Source organism: Neomonachus schauinslandi, chromosome 11 (genome assembly GCF_002201575.2).
Source record: "Neomonachus schauinslandi chromosome 11, ASM220157v2, whole genome shotgun sequence".
NCBI lineage: Eukaryota > Metazoa > Chordata > Mammalia > Carnivora > Phocidae > Neomonachus > Neomonachus schauinslandi.
This window is the reverse complement of record NC_058413.1, coordinates 30,151,295-30,174,935: the sequence shown is the minus strand read 5'-3', so window position 1 is coordinate 30,174,935 and position 23,641 is coordinate 30,151,295.

Sequence of the window (23,641 nt, the reverse complement as noted above, 5' to 3'; positions counted from 1 at the left end):
GTAGGGTCACCTACCTGGAAATCTGATTCGGAACAGAAAGTAGCATGAGGGGTTTTTAAAATTTATTATTTATTATTATTATTATTATCATCATCTCTCTCTCTCTCTCTCTCTTTTTGCCTGAGATCTTTCAGAAACTAAAGTCTGCATAGACATATTATTTTTAGACACTTTCTGGAACCTGATATTATGGTAAGCTCCTTGTTTAAAGGTCCCAGGTCAGGATGAACAAATCATAGGTCAGGCAATCAAAAGTCATGGATCAGATGACCCCAAACTGACTTTTGAACTGCAGTTGTTTGAATTATTCATTGAGTCCTTGAAGTGGAACTCCACAGATACTCCACTGGCTACTTTTTCTTTCTAACTCAGTTTGGTTTCCAAGTCCAGACTTAGCCCTGTCACAAAGAATCACAAAGTGATTTGTCCTTTTCCTTTATCACCCACATTTAAAAAATACAAATGGGGAAAAACAATGAGTTATGTATGTATGTATGTATGTATGTATGTATGTATGTAGAAATTAGGGCATATGGAGATGCCATTTGGGCAGAGAGTCATTACCCATAATTCATTACTTTATTTCCCCCAATTCATGTTTTGCCTCAAAAGCTGGCTTCCAGTTTAATCTCCTCCATGAAGAGCCATGACTGTCCTCACCTGGGATATTTTAACAATCGTGTAACTGGTATTTCCTAGTTGAAGTCTATACCCCATTTATGCCATTCTCTACTCTTCCCTAGCTATGATTTTTCTAAAATGGAAATATACAAATTCTATGCTTAAAACCCATCCAGTAGCTCTGCCTCATTACAAGTCATTTAGTATTGTGGACAGAACCTTTCATAACCTGGACCCTGATTTTCTCTACAAATCCGTTGTCTTTCATATTATATTTTAGCAAAACCAAAATATGAGTGGTTCATCATTTTGTTTTATCCACTACAAATATTTGCACTTGTTATTACTTTGGTTTCTAATGCTTTTCTTTTCTCTTGTCCTATGAACCCTTTTAGAGTAAATAATTCTCTTTTATGCCCCTATTGTGGCTTCTGCATACTTATTATTATATTTACTATAATAACCATAATAATTTGCTGCACTTTTGGACTCAATTCTTAGACTGGTGGGTTCTTTAGTGTTAATTCCATGTCTTATTTCCATTTCTCCAGAGCTATTTTTGAAACATGGAAGATGGGGCCCCTGGATGGCTCATTTGGTTAAGGATCTGACTCTTGATTTCGGCTCAGGTCATGAACACAGGGTCATGAGATTGAGCCCAGTGTCAGGCTCCATGCTAGGCATGGAGTCTGCTTATGATTCTCTCTCTCTCCTCTCCCTCTGCTGACCACTCCCCCCTCCAAAAAAAAAAAAAGAAACATGGAAGAAACACAATTAAGTTGGTTGTATTGTGTTGAATTTGTGTCCCCAGTAAATTCTTCCCACAGGATTCTAGCCCACTTTGAAGATCATCACAGTCATTGGGTCACACATAGGAAGGTCAGGAAACTGCTGTGAATTTGTGAATCTTTGCCTGAACTGGTGGGAAGGAAGGGTCTTTTCAGAAGAATAATGACCTTCCTTTTAAGCTCAAAGATCTCCATATGGAGCCTGTTTATAACTTGGACCATATGATGTATATAATACATATACAATACGTATGTTTTGCATGATGTATTGATTTGCATAAATAAAGTCTAGGAATGCATATTACAGCGCAATTTCCTTTTTAATACCCTAACTTCGTATACCTGTTATCTATGTCAGTGATGGCAAAACATGACACAGATGTCACCATTCATCTCTTACAGAACTGATTACATCCAAATCCATTGGATAATTCCTTCTTTGGGAGGGGAAAGCTTGATTTATTCATTGGACATTTGGTTTTAGCTGAATAATTTACATCATGATACCTACACTGTGCAATTATGTAATGTATTTTATTTTTTTAAGATTTTATTTATTTATTTGAGACAGAGAGAATGAGAGAGACAGAGAGCACATGAGAGGGGGGAGGGTCAAAGGGAGAAGCAGGCTCCCTGCCGAGCAGGGAGCCCGATGTGGGACTCGATCCAGGGACTCCAGGATCATGACCTGAGCCGAAGGCAGTCGCTTAACCAACTGAGCCACCCAGGCGCCCCTATGTAATGTATTTTAGATAAAAGGCAGAATTGTTGGAGTTAAAATCTTAATTCATTATATAATATTAATTACAGTGTAACTCCTGGTGAATTTTGAGATTTTTTAATACCCCAAAGTCAGGATAACAGCAAAAATTAAACATGAATATCAAGGTATCACATTTCTAATTGACAGAGGCGGAGTTTGAGTATGTCTTTAATCTGATAGCCAGTAGGTTTGTTAGTACCTAACCCAAGATTCAGGCATTTCCTTACCTCGCCCCCATTAGTACTGTACTGGGGTAGGCATGTCCAAACTGCCCATGTAGAATTCACAGCATGGAGATGTGTAGAATTCATGTTCGTTGTAAATATTTCCTCCCAAGATGAAGAGTAGAATTGATCTGACCTCACCAATTTTTTCCTCCCAAATTTATGAAACAAATAAGTCACTTCAACTTTCCCACAATAAATAAAGTAGTAAAAACAGGCAAAGACTAGATTTAAACATAATTTTTCCTCATAAGGTTAAAGTTTGGGGGAAAGGAATTACCTTCTATCAGTAGTTCCTAAAATATGGAATATTTTAAAATACATACAGAACTTGCTCATCTGTTATCTTACTTGAAACTTCTATGCCCTCATGATTTGGCAGATCAAATATTTTTATATGCATTATCTAAATAAAAAAACTGAGCCTCATGGTTGAAAGAGCCAAACCCCATTTTATTTGACTCCTAGTCCAAAGCACTTTTGTTAAGATATACAGTACATGTCTTGTCTTTTTCTCCAAATGCTGGGTGTAGCACAGGCATTCAGTCACTAATGATGCCAGTAGTTTCTCACGGAAGCCAGTTTAATGTAGAAGATTGATTATATATTAATATTGTTGTGAAGATGAGGTTTTATTAAGTATAGCCCTTGAACAATTCCAACGGCCTCAAGAGGTTGTACTGTCTTTTTTTTTTTAACTCATTAAATTGACTCTTAAGGTAAATTCCTGTAAGTTCTTTTAGTTGCCCAAAATAATGACGTAAGATGATGAATATCTGTTGTATGGTTTACTTTTAAACGTAGGTAGACCTAACATTATGTCACTTCTTTTCAGTTTCTCAATTTATCAAGCTAAAAAATTGGAGGATTAGTTAAATAACTATAGGTTTTTCTAAATTTCTTTTTTTAAAGGTTTTATTTATTTATTTGAGAGAGAGAGAGCAGAAGCAGGGGGAGCAGCAGAGGGAGAGGGAGAAACAGACTCCACACTGAGCAGGAAGCCCGATGAGGGGTTCAGTGCCAGGACCCTGGGATCATGACCTGAGCTGAAGGCAGACGTTTAACAGATTGAGCCACCCAGGCACCCCAAAGTTTTTCTAAATTTCTGAAATTCTTTGTGTAGAGAATCATTGCTCAAAATCACTAACATGCAAGAAATGGCTTATTTTTATTTTCATTGCAAGTTAATTTATCGGCTCACAAACTGCATATTTATAAGTAATTCAATATTTTGTTAATTTTTAGATTCAAGGACTATGCAAAAATCCCAAGGATTTATTTAATCTCAAGACATTGATGATATTTCTCTATCCATTACTCATTAGTACCCACTGGCTAAAAAAAAAGACCTATGTTGTCCAGCCCACTTTGTCTCTCCAAGTTGTAGAGATTTGCAGTCATTATATTCATCATCTTCCTCATTTTCATTGTTATTATTCAGGGACTTCACCTTCACATCTCATTATTTGATCATCTGCCCAGTAGCATTATCATCAAAATCATTCTTGCCCTTTCTCCAGTATCATCCATCAGCAGCGCCTCATCATTGTTTACATTGCTACACAATTGTCATTATTAATTTTAACACTAACACCACACTAACATCACCAGTAATCATTGTTGCCATCACCTGCTTCATTTTTACCATCAACACCATCCCAATCCCTTCTTCATAATTAGCAATGGAAGAAGCATAATTTTTTATTACTAAAATGTGTTTAGATCTCACATGTCAAAGATAATTGTTTCATTTATTTTCTATTTTTCTCACTATACTTCAATAATTAAAACCTTCATGTTAAGCTTAATATTTAAAAATAACAAAGGGAAGATATCTAATAATTTTCTTATGATTTTTTTGCTCATGTTAGTTTGGTGTATTTACCTGACATTTTTTCTTAAAAGACCCCTAATGCTGTAGGAATGATCTCCTTCAGAAAGCTGAATGTATGCTATGAGATCATGCAATCCATAAGAAGATACTTAATAAGCAATTCCTGTGTACCTAACACTTTGCTAATTGGGGAAAAGTAAAGATATTAATATAAAATAAATCCTCTATCTTCAAAGAGATGACATGAATTCCTTAGACAAAAGTAAACAAAATTCTGCCGCTATTTATACAATACCAGTTATATTCTGGGCACTACACAAATTGTTGTGTGGGATATGGGGAATGAATGTAATTGTTGTTTGAGATATACTACTTGCAGCTTAAGAGTCACACACTGTCATGTCCTGTTATGCTTATACTACTTTCCATAATAAGCTGTGATTTCCTGCAGGGCAGGAATCTCTGTATCTCTAAGGCATTTAACACAGGAATTCTCTGATACTAAAAACTCTCATGTTTTTTTGTTGAATGAATGCCGTTTGGATGAGTTATTTAATGAAACCAGCAAAAGTGTTTGTGCATCCTAAATTATGAAATAATTTATGAATTATGTGCAACCTGCTAAGGGTTAAACAACTAAAATGGTAGATATTTACACATAGCTACTGGGGAGATATACAAAATTATTTTAAATCTTGTCCATAGATATTAAGGCATGACATCCATTGTGAAGTACTTTAAGCTTAAGAAAAAAATTAGGGAATGGGGTCCTGCGTGGCTCAGTTGGTTAAGCGTCTGCCTTCGGCTCAGGTCATGATCCCAGAGTCCTGGAATCAAGTCCCGCATCGAGCTCCTTGCTCAGTGGAGAGTCTGCTTCTTCCTCTCTCTGTCCCTCCACCCCTGGCTCAGGCTCACTCATTCACTCTCACAAATAAATAAAACCTTTAAAAAAATTTTTTTAGGGCGCCTGGGTGGCTCAGTTGGTTAAGCAACTGCCTTCAGCTCAGGTCATGATCCTGGAGTCCCTGGATCAAGTCCCACATCGGGCTCCCTGCTCGGCAGGGAGTCTGCTTCTCCCTCTGACCCTCCCCCCTCTCATGTGCTCTCTCTCATTCTCTCTCTCAAATAAATAAATAAAATCTTAAAAAAAAAAGAAGAAAAAAAATTTTTTAGGGCAAAGTGCATTAATTATCAATTAATGAGTGTGTCCTTGAAATGAAAATTAAAACACTGCCTTACATGAAATTCCTGGAAACAACAGCCAATAGGAAACTCTCTAGATCCCCAGCTATCAATCCCACATCCACCATCTTTTGTATTTCATCTCACGTTTTGCTTTCCTGGTAAAGTTGAGGCCACCAGGAGCAAAGAGCTCTGCTCTGATTCTGGAAACTTGATTTTGGACAAATCTTGGAATAATCCACAATCTTTCACCTCCAGTGGTCCTCCACTGTTCCAAAAACTGTGGGAGTTCTGTTTCCATTTTTACTTTTTTAACCTCACTATTTTCACTCATACTTTAACAACTAAAGCATCTTAATTGAAACAAAATTTTGAAAGTATCCACACTGCCTTGAACTCACAAAAGTTAATCTCTATAGATTAGAGATTTCCAGGTCACTAGTCTTTCTTCTTTCTCTACCTTTCGTTCAGTTTCTAATATCTTTACTCTGGTTTCTGTTACTATCATTTTAGTCTGTTAGGCTGATATCCCAGGTCTGATTAGAATATAGTACAAGAAGTTATGGTAGCATTGAGATATAAGGGAAGAACATATTTTCAAAAATATTTATTGCAGAAAGCACTTTTTTTTAAAGATTTTATTCGACAGAGAGAGAGACAGCGAGAGCAGGAACACAAGCAGGGGGAGTGAGAGAGGGAGAAGCAGGCTTCCCGCCGAGCAGGGAACCCGATGTGGGACTCGATCCTAGGACCCTGGGATCATGACCTGAGCTGAAGGCAGACACTTAACGACTGAGCTGCCCAGGCGCCCAGAAAACACGTATTTTTAAATGTTTCTGCTGTGTGTTATAAATAAAACATTTTAATAAAAAATTAAGAATTGGATAATATGATGTGATTGAAAGTAAAGGAACTACCTTAAACACAGAAGGTAATAAAAAGACGAGATATAAAAAGGTAATATAAGGAAGCTAAAAATTCCCTCACAGGATTAAAATGAACATTAGAAAATGTAAGGTCCAGAATCAATAGTGCAGAAGAAAAAAAAGTGATGTGAGTAACAAGTCTATGAGGCTTCCACAAAATAAGGAGGGAAAATACATAATGAACAAATAGAAAAATAGCTCTGAGATAACAGAGAGGTAACAATGAAGTAACAGAGCAGTGCTCCAACAGATGAAAAATTTGTGTTTCAAAAGAAGAGAATACGAGATAGTCACAAAAAATTTTAAAAAGATGTTTTTAATTTTTAAGTGATAAATTCTAATAGAATGAAACTTTTCTGAGTTGAAAAAGAATATCCCTAAGTCCTAGGTACCCACTTGAGACATTAATGTAAAATAAGCCACACTGCTGTAGACTAAATGTCTGTGCCCCTTCCCCCAAAAGCATATACTGAAATCCTGTTCCCCTGATGGTATCTGGAGATGGGGCCTTTTGAAAGTGATTAGGTTATGAGGATGGAGCCCTCCTCCTGAATGGGATTAATACCTTTAAAAAAGAGATGCCAGAGAGCTCCCTTTTCCTTCTGCCGTGTGAGGACACTGCAAGAAGATAGCCGTATATGAACCAGAAAGCAAGCCCTCACCAGACACTGAATTTGCTAGCACCCTGATCATAGGCTTCCCAGCTTCCAAAACTATGAGAAATAAAATTGTGCTATTTACAAGTCACCCAGTCTTATATGGTATGCTGTTACTGGAGCTCAAACTAAGACAAATACCTAGGAATAGCCTAAAGGAGAATGTCTTGAAGATCAACAATAAAAAAAAGTTTCACCTGTTATCATTCAGGCCAAGGAATGGGAGTGACAGTGAAGAGAATTACATACTGTAAAAGAAAAACTGGGTTCACCAAAGAATAAAGCCTTTGTCTCCATAAATTTAAACTCCAGAAGACAATGGAGCAACCCCTAGTGATTTTTTTATACCCAACTAAGCTTTATGTCATCTGGGAAGGAAATTTTTAAAAAGTACAAGGACTGAGAAATTTAATAAACATGTTCTTTCTTGAACAAAAAATACGCAGGACAATTTCAGGCAAAACAGAAATAATAACAAACAAAAAATGCCCAAAACACCCAAAAACAAAAAGGGAATGGAGATTTGTGACTTGAAATGACAAGTGTGAGTACTAAATCTAAAAATCATGAACTAATTACAAACTGCCATTTTAAATATGATCCAATATGATAACTACTTGATGTCATTTATTCATTCACTTACTCCACAAATACTAAGTGCCTACTATTCTCATAGCTGGGACACTGCCATTAAGGAATTTAGTTCATAGTTTGGAGATGTATTTATCAAAAAATAAAAGAAATATTAAAAAATTTAAGATATTATAAACGTACAATGGAAAAATTGGTGTGTTGAAGAATGACTTGATATACTTTAGGCTAACAGTGAAGACCATCTTAAAAGGGGACTTTAAGCTGAGACATAAATATCAAAAAACTTCTTTTTGTATGATGATCTGGAGGAAGAGTATTCCAAGTAAAAGGAATGTTGTTGCAATGACCCAAAATAGGAATGAATGTGATAGGTTTGAAGAATCAGAAGAAAGTAAGTGTGGCTTAAACATGAAAGAGGAAGAATAAGGGATCATACAGGTATTCTGGTTTCCCCTGGAAAGTCCCAGTTTGTACCTGTAATCTTCATGTAATTTTAGTATACCCATTTTTATATTCAGTAGTGCCCTAATTTGAACAATAAATGATATAGATGCCCTCAAAAGGGTATGAAATGAAATCTGAAAGGCATACAAGTTCATAAACAAAATTGCTAATTCCCTACTTACTCCTTCCAAGATTTAATTCAGCAACAGATCAGAAAGGAATGAAATTGTAGCAGACATGCTCAAAAATTTTACTTTATTTTTAATACTGTGACTAAGGTCTGTGGAAGTGCTGTTAAAGCCCCAGTTAACCTATAAATTACATTATTTTTCTTTTCATGTTTTGCTTTGTTTTGTTTTCTGGTGCAGAACCTCTGTAAACTCTTCCACATACCTTTCTCTAAAGTATAGTTATATTGACCATTCTTTGATCTACCTTGAGTGTACATGTGGCTTTTCAACCTATTGCGTAAATATTACGCGGGTGCTGCATCACCAAGGCAATGTGAAGTGGAGCATGAGCAGTTCAATATTTGCAGATAACCCAGATTTAATTGGTCAATCTCCATTATGTGATGAGAAGAATGTAATTCCTTCTTATTTTTCAGATCCTTTACGATCTTCTGCAGAAGAGTACAGTTTTTCATGAATCTACCTATTTATTTAATCTATTTCTACCAACTCATGTTGATGTGTTTTCCTTCTCCAAAACAGTGATGTTCCTTTCTGATCAACATTGTGTACCTAACAGAAATGTTGTCAGGCTTTGTAAACCAGAGTAAAGGATTTGGATTTCATTCTGAGCATCACAAGAACATCATGACAAGTTGGAAACAGAGAAATGATATGACCTGATGATTGCCCTGACTGTAGTGAGACAACAGAATATAGGAGAATAAGAGTAGAAACAGAGAGACAGAGTTGTAGCAATCTTCCATTGGAGAGATAACTGTGGCTTTGAATAGGATGGGCTATTAGAGATGGTTGGAAATGGATGAGTTCAGGAGGTATTTTGAAGTTACAGTGAATAAGACTTGCTAATGGATTGGTTGTAGCTTGAAGAAAGATCATGTGAAGTAGAAATCAAGGATATAGCCTTCATTTTGTCTAGCTATTAGGATTGAAAGTATGACCACTTATTTATAAAGGGAAGACAAAAGGATGTAACAGGTGTGGGAGATGTCTCAGTGGTACAATTCTGGACTCAAGTTTAGGAAGCCCATAAAACAGTGAGTAGAGTTAAAGGAGATACAAGCCTCACATAAAAGGATAGATAAAAAATTTGGAGTCAGCAGCATCAAGATATTATTTAAAACCCTCAAACTGAAAGGAATTGTAGGAAGAGAATGTAACTGGAGAGGAGTTGGGGTCCCAGGACTGAGCAGTGGAGTACTCCAATATTTAGAGGGGCTAGTAAAATAGGATGAGCCCAGAAAACCTCCCAGGCACAACATGTAGTTGACAAACACCATGTGACTGTAGTGTCTACAGTCATAATACCCTACTTCCCTGACTACAGTGTTTGGTTTAAAAGAAAGAGAGAGAGAAGGGGTAGGCATGACCCTAGCAAGATTATTAAGTTTTTCTTTAAATTTTTTCTTGCTGGAATTTTCAGAAGAGATTATCATCTCCAGTCTTTGAAAATGTGAAGATATAAACCCAGATTTTCAGATATAATCAAGGTTCTAGCTTCATGGAGAAAGCTGGTTTGAAGAATAAATGTGGTGTTTTTGTTAATTATTTATTTAACTAATCATTGAATACGTCTCGACATCACCTGAAAAAATTATCATTTTCTCTCTTTATCTACTAAAATGTAAGCTCCCTGGGGGCAAAAACTTTGTTTTGCTTAAGTGTTAATAGCTCCTAAAATAGGGCCTGGCACCCAGTAGATGCTCAGTAAATATTTTGAACAAATGTAATATCCACATATTGCATTGCCCAGAACAGAACAAGATCTCAAAAATATTTTTTTTAGTATTTTAAATTAAATGAACCAATAAATTCCTTTAAGACTCTTTATGCATTACCATCTGTATGACTATTCTCGTACCATTTCTTCTGCCCAAAATACTCTCCGTTACTTGTCCATCTCTGTTTATTTCCCTAAATCAAAGATTAAATTCATGTCTGTACCCCAGAAGATGTTATTGCCTATTATTTAGTAATTAGCATAGATTTCCTTGCTATCTTTTGCCTTCCTTTCTTATCTCAATATAAGATTTCTAAGGATAGTTATAAAGACACATTCAGTGGTCTGCCGCTTCCATACCTCTTTGTAAAAACCTAACCTTTCCATAGTACAAAGAAGGACCCATCATACATGTTACATACAGGCCAACATTCAACTCAGTTCTTGCTCTCTGGAGAGATGGATACCTAGTCCAAAGTCCTCTTTTTTTGTTCAGCAACCAAAACATTTTCAACTGAGAGACTGTGATGCATTACCCTCTGGTTTAACATTCATTTGAAGCCAAGACTGAAATCGGTACCATTCTAAGGCAAAGAATGTTATAGGACAAAAAGACTATGGAATAGGTGCATATAAGGAAACCGAGGCTACCTAAACAAGTGGTTGTTTTTTCCCTAAAAGTTTTCTAGTTCTAGAAGGTTGATTTGTACTTTGGTTTTGGCCCTTGGCTTATCTAGTTTTCTTCCATGTTCCCATCATTGAATCCCCTTTTTTGAACTAGCTCAAGTGGATTTCTGGTTCTTGCAGAAACCAGCTTTAACTGAAACCATAGAAACGAAATTCTCTACTAATTTATTTCCTTCAAATCTGTCCAGGTGCTTTATACATAGTAGGAGTTCAATAAATCTATGGCAGTGTGCTTATCATTTTTTACAATCTACACTTCCCCCTCCCCGATAATTAGTTCAGTGTTTGTCCATTATTACCAGTTTCCTCCTGCATGCACTTCATGCAACAAATGGAAATGTGGTCCCTGTATATGTTTGAGTCACCAGATTGATAATGTGCAACTTCAACCTATTGTTTTAGTGTTGTGATAAAGCGTGAATACTAGATTTTACAAGAGCAGATTAAAAATATTTCTTTAAAGTGTCAATGGAAAAAGACACTTTGAAATGGTCTCTTCATAAAATATGCACCTCCAGATTCCTGCAGCTATGGTGCCACCTTTACTTACATACAAAACGATTATTTTAAGTCATTTTCTCAATGCTGTCAATATTCACTAGATATATTTGCCAATGAGGTATTTTTTATTTTTTATTTTTTTTGTTCTTCATCAAAACATCTCTTGTCCTTGCTGGGCTGATGGTTGAGGATCAGAAAGCAATACTCCAGCTGTTCTTAAAACCAGCATTTCTTAGCAAGGTTAAGCAGTGCCTTTTGAAACTCCCCGTGCTGTGTGCGTCATCTCCCAGTGAGTCAAACCTGTTATGTTAGTGCATTGCATAGAGAAAGGCCAGCAAACTTTAAAACTTTGAAAAAGGAGTGTTTCTTCTTGGTCTACCTAAGTTGGCTTGAGATGTGTTTATCTGGACTCCACCTACCGCTTTAGACTCAATAAGCCCTTTCTTTAAACAGCTGATGCCACTTGCTGTTTATTTACAGGATCCTGAACTGCCGGTACTTCTTTAACTGGAAAGATGAAGGAATGAGAGTATAGAAATCAAAACTTTTTTGGAAGAAACTCGCTTGGGTGTGTTCCCACCTTTAAGGGTTTGCCTTTGAGAAAAAGCCCTGAACAGCTAGACATTGATCCTTCTCTGCCCTAACACATGAGGCCTGATTCTGCTTTTCAACATTTTTGATGCCTGCTCCTAAATCTTAGATATCTTCCTATTACACTAAAATAGCACATACCCTAGTGTGTAAATTGACGGAATGCAAATAAATAGGGTTTATTCCAAGGCTGAATAATTGAGAAATCCTGGGCTAAACAAAGGTGATGGTTTTCATGCTGCAGAAATTCTGTCTTTAAAATGTTAAAGTGCATTTTGCATTTTCAGGAAGAAGATAATGAATGTCAATTTCCTGGGCTTATTTGCAGTCAAATGCTCTACCACTGAGCTATACCTCACCTAGGCTTATTTGACCACTGAATTCTTTATTTGATGTAAAATATCTTAGGAGGCTTCTCTTGGAGGCCAGCCTTGATCTCTTGGACTCCTGACCATGCATTGGTTGGGAATTCAGGTACCTACTTGAATCTTTGGCACTGTTAATATTCCAAGTTCCATGTCCCTCATGTGTCCATTCATCTCACACTCATCTTTTGTCTAGGTTCAGTCATCCAATCCCACTAACTCTCACCTACATATCATCATTTATCCTATCAACCTAATTCTTCCCCATTCAAAATCATCATTTCCCTTTTCTCTCTGAGGACATTCAATTTCTCCTTTAGGATTCAACTCAAATGTTATTGCCTATGTCCTTATAAAATATCAGGCTGGAAGAGATTTCAGTAATTGTTCTGCTTCAAATACCTTTTAGATGAGAAATATTTAATAGAGGTAATGAAACTTACCCAGTGTCACATAGGAAGGGAATGCTAGAATTAGGATCCTAACTGGACCACATAAAGGATAAATGGGGCTTCTATGAGCTGTCAGAACTGGATTAGGAGTTGTAAAGCAGGGGAGAAAGAGACAGGGTTTGGGCATTGTCCCCCAAGAATCAGGTATAGTTTATCTAGAGTCCCATATTAAGTTCCATTGACCAACTGTACAAAATGGGAGTTGGACAAGGAAAAGCAGCAATGCCATAGTCAAATCATAGATTAAAAAGTAGAATTAATACATGGGAAGAATATAAATTCTAGGTTCTTTATATTAAATTATTGATTCAGTCAGAATTGTTCATTGAAGACCCAAAGCCTAATTCCTACAAGGTATAAATCACTGGTACTTAGAGAGAAAGGCCTTAACACTTCTTTAAACTTCACTTCTGACAGTTAATACTAAAGCCTAAGTCTCAAGATTCCATACAACATTCTTCACTATACCACACTCTCTCCCTAAATGGGAATTTGCTAGAATTTCAGGGAAAAAATTCATTGGTTCTCAGGGAGATAAGACAGTATAATAAGAGGACAGCCTTAGTCCAGCAACAGCAGGAACTACAGAGTGAATTTCGCTTTGCTAGTTATGGGGATAAATCTTTCCTGAGTCATCCTTCTATCATCTGGACCATTTATGAACAGAATTTTTTAAAAATTCTGCTAGTTTATTTGTTAGTATGTAGTTGTGATCTGCCTTATCACCAACAATTACAATATAACACACATTTTAAATAACTAACTGCTTTCTACTCACTCCACAGCCATTTTTAAGAGAGATGTTGGATTTGTAATACGGAAAACCTATTATTTCATTATGTGTTTGAAATATTTAATAAAATTCAGTTTTTTAGTGTTCTTGGGCATGCTGTACAGGTTAAGCCACTTTCTGGGTTCTTCTTCTTTATGTTGAGGTGCCACTACACATTTACACTTGAGATTCCACTGGAGCTGAAAACTCAACACTTCTAAAGCAGAACTCATTTCTCTGGAAAATGCTTTTCCTCCTGAATTTCTGTCTTGGGAAGTGGTATTACCATCCCCAAATCACACAAGCCCACCATCTGGATTTGTTCTTAGATTTTGCTTTTAAAAAAACAAATAAATAAATCTCCAACTCTAATTAATTAGGTTTTCACATATGTTACACCCCGTTACCTCCTTTCTATACCCATGGCCATTATTTAAACCTTCATCATTTTAGGTTAAAATATTATAATGCCCCCTTGAAGGATCACCTTCTCTCAGGTATTTATTCTCTACTGCTTCTGAAAGTAATCTATCTGAAATGCAATCTGACTATTCTATTTCCATTCTTTTATAAAGAAAATATTTATTTTAGAGAGAGAATGGGGGGAGGGACAGAGGGAGAGAATCTTCAAGCAGACCCCCTGCTGAGCACAGAGCCCAATGAGGGTTCAATGCCATGAGCCATGAGATCGTGACCTGAGCCAAAACCAAGAGTTGGATGCTTAACAGACTGAGGCACCCAGGTGCTCTGCTACTTCCATTCTTAACGTAATATAATATCTTCCCATCACTGATGGGAAAAGGATGTCAAAGATCTCTACTATTGTCTTCTCTCATTCTTGAATCATTCCCTGCTATACCCCTTGTCAACTTACCTAATTATCTAGAACCACTTGCAACTCCTTAATTTTCCATACCCCTCTCCCACATCACTTTTGTTTTTTTCTCCTGCCTGCAATAACTTTTCCTCTTTCTTAGTCATATGTAAAACGCACTTTATACTTCTCTAATTCTAATAAATTTCCCCTAGACCATCCAGAGTAGGTTATGTGTCCTTCCTCTGGATCCTATAGCATGCATCATTTGCTCAATTAATTACTTCTCTATAATCAGCCATTTATGTCTGTTCTTTTGAGAGTTTAGTAGGTCTCCAAAACCACGTTCAGGTTCAATGCTTTGCTAAAAGGTCTCACAGAACTCATAAAATCCATTATACTCAGAGTTATGGTTTATTGCAACAAAATGATACAGATTAAAATAAGCAATGGGAAGAAACACATAGGACATTATGCCAAAGATTTCCAGGGATGAGCTTCCAGTTGTCCTTCCCCAGTACTGTCATACAGATAGTTTTACTTCTTCCAGCAGAGAGTATTGCCAGTCAGAGAAGTTCATCCGAGCCTTGGTGTCTAGAGTTTTTATTGGGAGTCAGCCACATAAACACAGATGATTACCTGCATGGCTGACTTTAGTGTCCAGTCCTTCCAAAGGTGGAGCTGATACGTATAAATCACATTGTTAACATAGACTATTTGCCGTGGTCAAAGATCTTCATGTAAATAAAGATGCTCTTGCCAGGCAGAATATTCCGAGGGCTTAAAGACAATTATCATATGGTTTCATTCATATGTGGAACATAAGGAATAACATGGAGGACTGTAGAGGAAGGGAGGGATAATTGAATGGGAAGAAATCAGAGAGGGAGACAAACCATGAGAGATTCTGGACTCCAAGAAACAAACTGAGGATTACAGAAGGCGGGGGTGAGGAGATGGGGTAACTGGGTGATGGGTATTAAGGAGAGCGCGTGTTGTGATGAGCACTGGGTGTTATATGCAACTAATAAATCGTTGACCACTACATCAGAAACTAATGATGTACTATATGTTGGCTAACTGAGCATAATAATAATAATAATAATAATAATAATAATAATAATAAAAAGAAGTTAACTCTCAGGAGCCCAGAACAAAGTTGTACATCTTTCTACAGGCAAAGTTAATCTGCACTTCACATATTCCCACTAAAATATGATCCCCATAAAAATGAGGAATGTGTCATATTCATCTCTGAATTCTCATTGTCTATACATGTTTAGCCAAGAGTGAAGAGCACAGTATGCAAATGCAGAATGAATGGATGAGTCAGTGAATATAAAAATGAATGAAACCTTTATTAACAGCTCTTCAAAATTTTCTATGGTTTCCTCACTACCATCTTCTAAGACTTAGACTAAATTTACTAAAATTAAATATGTTCCTTTACTTATATTTCAATACTCATCCAATTTTGGTGTTTCTCTTATCTTTCAACACATGAAGTGTACACTGTTAACAGATGAAGGAAAACACAATAGTCAAAAGAATAGACCCAATTTTCCACCTTCTCCCATGCAGCAGATGGGCCAACTCCCTTAGGACAAGTGGGTGATAGAGCCATATAATGAAATATATGGAAGAGAAACTTAACCAGAGGTAAGCAATGAGGTCTCAGAATGAAAACAAAATGACAAAACAAAACAAACAAACAAACAAAAAATGTCTGCATCTTCCTTCTGTAGGACTTCTCCAATAAATGGGATCAGGAGAGATTTGACTATCACATATAATTCCCATGGTTCTATGAAGGCTTTCTTGCTTCCAAACATCTAACCCATGGATATATCACTCTGTCATATATATGTCTGTGTGTGTGTGTCACTATTGGGAATCTATTTCTCTAAATTAATATGCTTATTCTTTTTAAATTGTCCTTCTTCTTTTTTTTTTTAATTTATTTGCGAGAGAGAGAATGAGAGACAGAGAGCATGAGAGGGAGGAGGGTCAGAGGGAGAAGCAGACTCCCTGCCGAGCAGGGAGCCTGATGCGGGACTCGATCCCGGGACTCCAGGATCATGACCTGAGCCGAAGGCAGTCGCTTAACCAACTGAGCCACCCAGGCGCCCTAAATTGTCCTTCTTCTTGATAGATCTAATGCTACCCCTTTACTCTCAGTGTTCCATATAGTCTCTGCTCAAGTGATCTTTTAACAATGCAAATCAGTTCACATCACTATTCTGTTTATACCCTACAGTATCATCTAGAATAAAATGAATATTCTTTTTTTAAAGATTCTTTATTTGTCAGAAAGAGAGCACACAAGCTCAGGGAGGGTCAGGCACAGGGAGAAGCAGGCTCCTCGCTGAGCAAGGAGCCTGATGCGGGACTCAATCCCAGGACCCCAATGTGGGACTTGATCCCAGGACCCTGGGACCATGACCTGAGCCAAAGGCAGGCACTTAACCAACTGAGCCACCCAGGCATCCCTAAAATGAATATTCTTGCTATGGACTACAGGACCATAAATCCTACATGATCTAGTCTCTCTCTCTCAATCTCACCTACTCATTCTACTATTTTATTTTTTAGTAGCAACTTACAACTCTCTAAATTATTATGTTCATTTATATCTCTATATTCTACTTGCCTCTGACTAGAATGAAAACTCCATGAAGTCAAGAACCTTAATTACATCACTGCCTTAGCTCTAGTACTTACAATAGTGCCTGATACATAGTATTTATTATTGGTCAACTGTCAATCATATGGCAGTTTTAATAGATTTTATCATAAGATGGGAGGGTACTTCACTAAATAGCAGCTTTGGTAGGAGGGGTGGAGAAAATTTACACAAATGGTTGCTGCTATGGGTAAAACTAATCGTGATGGACAACTTTGGATACCCAAGGAATGTACTAGGACACCAGACTCCTGTAAGCAGGTGAGCCTATAAAGGAATGTGAGAGGAGAAAACACAAAGACAAACAAATTCTACTTTTACCTTTCCAGACTACCGCTCACTTCAGTGTCCTTCTAATCCACTCTTGGTCAGCACTCCCACAATGTTTCCAGTATACAGGAACAGAAGAAAATAACATGAAAAACCTTATTCTCTCTTCATAGTTAATGCTCATTGGTACCTGGAAACATTTAGTATTAAAACACCTTCATGAATTGTTTATTACTTGTAAGATAAAAGAAGATACCTGCATCTCTCTCTTTTTTTTTTTCAAATATTGTATTTGTTTACTTAGAGAAAGCAAGTGTTTGAGAGAGAGAGCACAAACAGGAGGAGGGGCAGAGGGAGAGGGAGAAACAGACTCCCCGCTGAGCAGGGAACCCGACATGGGGCTCGATCCCAGGACTCTGAGACCATGACCCAAGCCGAAGGCAGGCACTTAACTAACTGAGCCACCCAGGTGGCCTGACACCTGGATCTCTTAATGATATGATTTTAAGCTATTATTCCTGCCTCAAATGTTGTCACTATTCCCAATGACCCTATGCATCTAAGGGTTCAGTCCACTACTAAATGGTACTCATAGCAGTGAGGTGGTATAATCAATTCTCTTCACCTTAAGGAGGAAGTAGATAAGAGAATAACAAAGAAGGACATTTTTCCACCTCACTGAGATGGGGAAAGGAATAGAAAGGACAATCAGTAAAAATTTACTTCATGCTCAAAACATCCCGTTTTACAAATGAGGAAATTGAGATTTTAGCTAGAAGAAAAAATAAGAGAAAATCATAATTCTAATTAAGTGGCAAAGCTGAGTTTTGAATCCCCAAAAGTACTTGTCTCCAAAGCCCGTACTCTCAGTTACAGCAGGATGCCACTTCAAGGGTGAGCCCAAATGGAGGAAAGGGCATTAGGAGGAATCTTGTGGTTGTGTTAATTAATATTGATATATAGCAGATCTGTCTTCAGGCCCAGAATATGCATACACAGGAATATGGCAGCTGGAGTGCTAGAAAACATCATGCTATGCATTTTACTTTTTTTTTTTTTTTTTTTTAAGAACAGAAAGAGGCGTCTGACCTGGCACACTGAGAAGAAAACATGCTTGGTTTGTTCCCTTTCCCCAGCCTGTAAGGAAAGGGTTGGGAGAGAGCCTGTGGCTCTGGATAGAGAAGCAGCTGTCTCTCTGGGGGAGATGAGCTCTGGTTCAGCCAGCCAGGCAGGCAGGCAAGCAGCCCAGAGCTGATCAAGAGAATCATCCTCCTCCGAGTTGCTATCATGGGACTCTCAAGGGGTTAAGGATGGCAGATTTTCTGTTGTTGTTGTTGCTATGCACAGCCAGAGAACAAGAACAAGCAGATTGTTGCTGACAACTCCAGGACCACCCCCTTTAATAGGTGAAGGGTGGACTCAACCACAACGCACTCGCTGACGTGCAACTGATCCCCAGAGACTCCAGGCTGTTTTTGTGTGTGATCAATGTACTATTCCACTGCTAAATTTAGGGACCCTGCATCCTATGACAATGGCACCTCACCATGACTAATTAACAACAAAAACTGTGGATGGTGACAGGTTTAATGATTTAATCTCCAAGGTTTTGATTAAATTAAAACCCTTTACCACAGGACAAAAATTTTATAATACACAAGTTAAGGTTATAAAATAATAAGGCTGATACCATAAATCACACAAAGAAAAAGGGTCTCATGACCCAACCTCTCTCTCTCTGTGTCTGTGAGGTTAGTCATCTGTGTGTGTGTGTGTGTGTGTGTGTGTATGTAAAACCCTGACGATGTCTGTGTATATATGTAGTAGTGGATGTTAATATGAGTATGAATATAACATGGGAGATGTACATGCACATACATTTCTAAAAAATTTATGGCTATATAGGGATATATGCACACATGGCTGTGTATGTTCATGTATATGTTTACATATGTGTGAACAACTTTGAAGATTCATATGCATATATCCATCACTAAAGAAGTATGCAGGTATGTGTGGACCACATTAGAGTCACATGTGTATATGTAACCCTGGAAATATAGCTGTGTGTACAGAACTGTGCTTTATGTTTTCAAGTATTGAGATGCATGCATGCATAAATGTGTGTGTATTCACTTTTGGAGAAGGACAATGCTGATCTTGGGGATGATTTGTATGAATTTTATATATATATAAATTCTATATGGATGTAAACAAGTGATATGTATATATTTCATACACAATAATACATTTATTATAATATATACAGCACATTTATTACAATAATATGCAATATATTGTATATGTACATTGAAAATAAGTTATATAGCATATATTAAAATGTAGATGTGACTATACCACTAAGACATATAGCTATATGCATAAAATACTTGAGATGTATTTATTATTACACATGTTAACCTGTAAAATGTTATTCTTGTGAATTCATATTTAACAATGGAAGTATGTGATATATATAATACTGAAGATATGTGTGACTATGTTCATAGTATTAGAGATAAATATGTAAATATTTACCACATAGGAAGTATACACCACACTACTGATGCATGATGTTTCCAGGTAATTTTTTTAATTATGTGAAATATATATCACATAAAATTTGCCATTTTAATAATTTTAAATATAATAATTTTTATTAAATAATTAGATATTTAAAATTTAAATTAAAATAAATTTAAAAATTAAATAAAAATATTAAATAATTTTATCAAATGCTATTTAATAATTTTTAAGTATACAGTTCAGTGCATCAGTACATCACATTGTTGTGCAACCAGCACCACCATCCATCTCCAGAACTTGTTCATCTTGCAAAACTGAAACACTATACCAATTAAACAATAACTTCCCTTTCCCTCCAGCTTTCAATTCCTGGAATCCACCATTGTACTTCTTGTCTCTGTAAGTCTGACTACTCTAAAGTACCTCATATGAGTAGAATCATGCAGTATTTCTTCATTTGTGAACTAGCTTATTTCATTTGGCATAATCTAAAGGGTTCATCCATGTTGCAGTGTGTGTCTTCCTTTTTTATATAATTGACATGCAAATTTGTTAGGTTTAGGTGTACAACATGTGAATTAAGCAATTCTATGTATTACTTGATACCCACCACCTTAAGTATAGTCAAAATACAATGTTATTCTAATATTATTCACTATATTCCCTACAGTGTACTTTTCATCTCTGTGACTTATTTTTTTTAAAACTAGAAATGTGTACCTCTTAATCCCCTTTATCTTTTTTGCCAATCCCCCCACTCACCGCCCCTCTGGCAATCACCAGTTTGTTTTCTGTATTTAAGTCTGTTTATTTGTTTTGTTTTTTTAGATTTAACATGAGTGAAATCACATGGCATTTGTCTTTCGCTGATTTATTTCACAGTCCATCTATGTTAACGCAAATGCAAAGATCTCATTATTTTTATGACAGAGTAATATTCCATCATATATACGTGTGTGTATACACACACACATATACAAATATGAAGCACATAAACATATCACATCTTCTTTATCCATTCATCTATTGATGGACAGTTGGGTTGCTTCCATATCTCGGCTATTGTAAATAATGCTACAATAAGCATAATGGTGCATATATCTTTTTGAATTCATGTTTTTGTTTTCTTTGGGTAAATACACAGTAGTGGAATTACTGGATTGTAGGGTAGTTCTTTTTAATTTTTTGAGAAATATACATATTGTTTTCCTTTTTTTAATCGTATTTAAATTCAATTAATTAGGATATAGTGTATCATTAGACATAGAGTTCATTTATTCATCAGTTGCATATAACAACCAGTGCTCATTACATCAGGTGCCCTCCTTAATGCCCATCACCCAATTACCCCAGCCCCCCTACCAACCTCCCCTCCAGCAACCTTCAGTTTGTTTCCTATAGTTAAGAGTCTTGTATGGTTTGTCTCCCTCTCTGATTTCATCTTATTTTGTTTTTCCTTCCCATCCCCTATGTTCATCTGTTTTGTTTTTTAAATTCCACATGTGAGTGAAATCATATAATATCGGTCTTGCTCTGATTGACTTATTTCATTTAGCATAATACCCTCCAGTTCTATCCATGTCACTGCAAATGGTAAGAGTCGATCATTTTTGATGGCTGAGTAATATCCCATAAGGCATATATACCACATCTTCTTTATCCATTCATCTGTTGATGGACATCTGGGCTCTTTCCATAGTTTGGCTATTGTAGATATTGCTGCTATAAACTTTGGGGTGCAGGTGGCCCTTCAGATCACGTTTGTATCCTTTGTGTAAATACCTAGTAGTGCAATTGTAGGAAACTCTATTTTTAACTTTTTGAGTAACTTCCATACTTTTTTCCAGACTAGCTGTACTAGCTTACATTCCCACCAACAGTGTCCATTCTGTTTTCCATAGTGGTTGCACCAAATTACATTCCTACCAACTGTGCATAAGGGTTCCTTTTTCTTCACCAACACTCATTATTTCTTTCCTTTTTTATTCTAGTCATTCTAACAGGTGTATGGTGATACTTCATTGTGGTTTTGTTTTTATTTCCCTGATGATGAGTGATGTTGAACATCTTTTTATGCATCCACTGGCCATCTGCACGTCTTCTTTGGAAAAATGTCTATTCAGGTCTGCCCATTTTTTTTTAAATTTTATTTTATTATGTTAATCACCATACATTACATCATTAGTTGTTGATGTAGTGTTCCATGACTCATTGTTTGCGTGTAACACCCAGTGTTCCATTCAATACATGCCCTCTTTAATACCCATCACCAGGCTAACCTCTCCCCCCCAGAACCCTCAGTTTGTTTCTCAGAGTCCATAGTCTCTCATGGTTCGTCTCCTTCTCTGATTCCCCCCCCTTCATTTTTCCCTTCCTACTATCTTCTTTTTTTTTTTTTTTAACATATAATGTATTATTTGTTTCAGGGGTACAGGTCTTTGATTCAACAGTCTTACACAATTCACAGTGCTCACCATGGCACATACCCTCCCTGATGTCTATCACCCAGCCACCCCATCCCTCCCAGCCCCCACCACTCCAGCAACCCTCAGTTTGTTTCCTGAGATTAAGAATTCCTCATATCAGTGAGATCATATGATACTTGTCTTTCTCTGATTGACTTATGTCGCTTAGCATAATACCCTCTAGTTCCATCCACGTTGTTGCAAATGGCAAGATTTCATTTTTTTGATGGCTGCATAATATTCCATTGTGTATGTATATGTGTGGTGTGTGTGTGTGTGTGTGTGTGTGTGTGTATCACATCACCTTTATCCATTCATCTGTTGGTGGACATCTTGGCTCTTTCCATAGTTTGGCTATTGTGGACATTGCTGCTATAAACATTGGGGTGCACATACCCCTTCAAATCCCTACCTTGTATCTTTGGGGTAAATACCCAGTAGTGCAATTGCTGGGTTGTACGGTAGCTCTATTTTCAACTTTTTGAGGAACCTCCATACTGTTTTCCAGAGTGGCTACACCAGCTTGCCTTCCCACCAGCAGTGTAGGAGGGTTCCCCTTTCTCCGCATCCCCGCCAACATCTGTCATTTCCTGACTTGTTAATTTTAGCCATTCTGACTGGTGTGAGGTGATACCTCATTGAGGTTTTGATTTGGATTTCCCTGATGCCGAGCAATGTTGAGCACTTTTTCATGTGTCTGTTGGCCCTCTGGATGTCTTCTTTGCAAAAATGTCTGTTCATGTCTTCTGCCCATTTCTTGATTGGATTCTTTGTTCTTTGGGTATTGAGGTTAAGAAGTTTTTTATAGATTTTGAATACTGGACTTTTATCTGTTATGCCATTTGCAAATATCTTCTCCCATTCTGTAGGTTGTCTTTTGGTTTTGTTGACTGTTTCCTTTGCTGTGCAGAAGCTTTTTATCTTGATGAAGTCCCAATAGTTCATTTTTGCCCTTGCTTCCCTTGCCTTTGGCGATATTTCTAAGAAGAAGTTGCTGCGGCTGAGGTTGAAGAGGTTGCTACCTGTGTTCTCCTCTAGGATTTTGATGGACTCCTGTCTCACATTAAGGTCTTTCATCCATTTTGAGTCTACTTTTGTGTGTGGTGTAAGGAAATGGTCCAGTTTCATTCCTCTGCATGTGGCTGTCCAATTTTCCCAACACCATTTGTTGAAGAGACTGTCTTTTTTCCATTGGACATTCTTTCCTGCTTTGTCGAAGATTAGCTGACCATAGAGTTGAGGGTCCATTTCTGTTCTGCCCATTTTTTAATTGAAGTGTGTGTGTGTTGAATGGTATAAGTTCTTTATATATTTTGGGTATTAATCCCTTATTGTATATATCATTTGTAGATATCCTCCCACACTCAGTAAGTTGTCTTTTTGTTTTACTGATAGTTTCCTTTACTATGCAAAAGTTTTTCACTTTGATGTAGTCTCATTAGTTTATTTTTGTGTTTGTTTCCCTTGCCTGAGGAGACATATCCATAAATATGTTGCTAAGGCCAATGCCCAAGAGATAACTGCCTATGTTTTCTTCTAGGAGTGTTATGGTTTCACCTCTCACATTTAGTC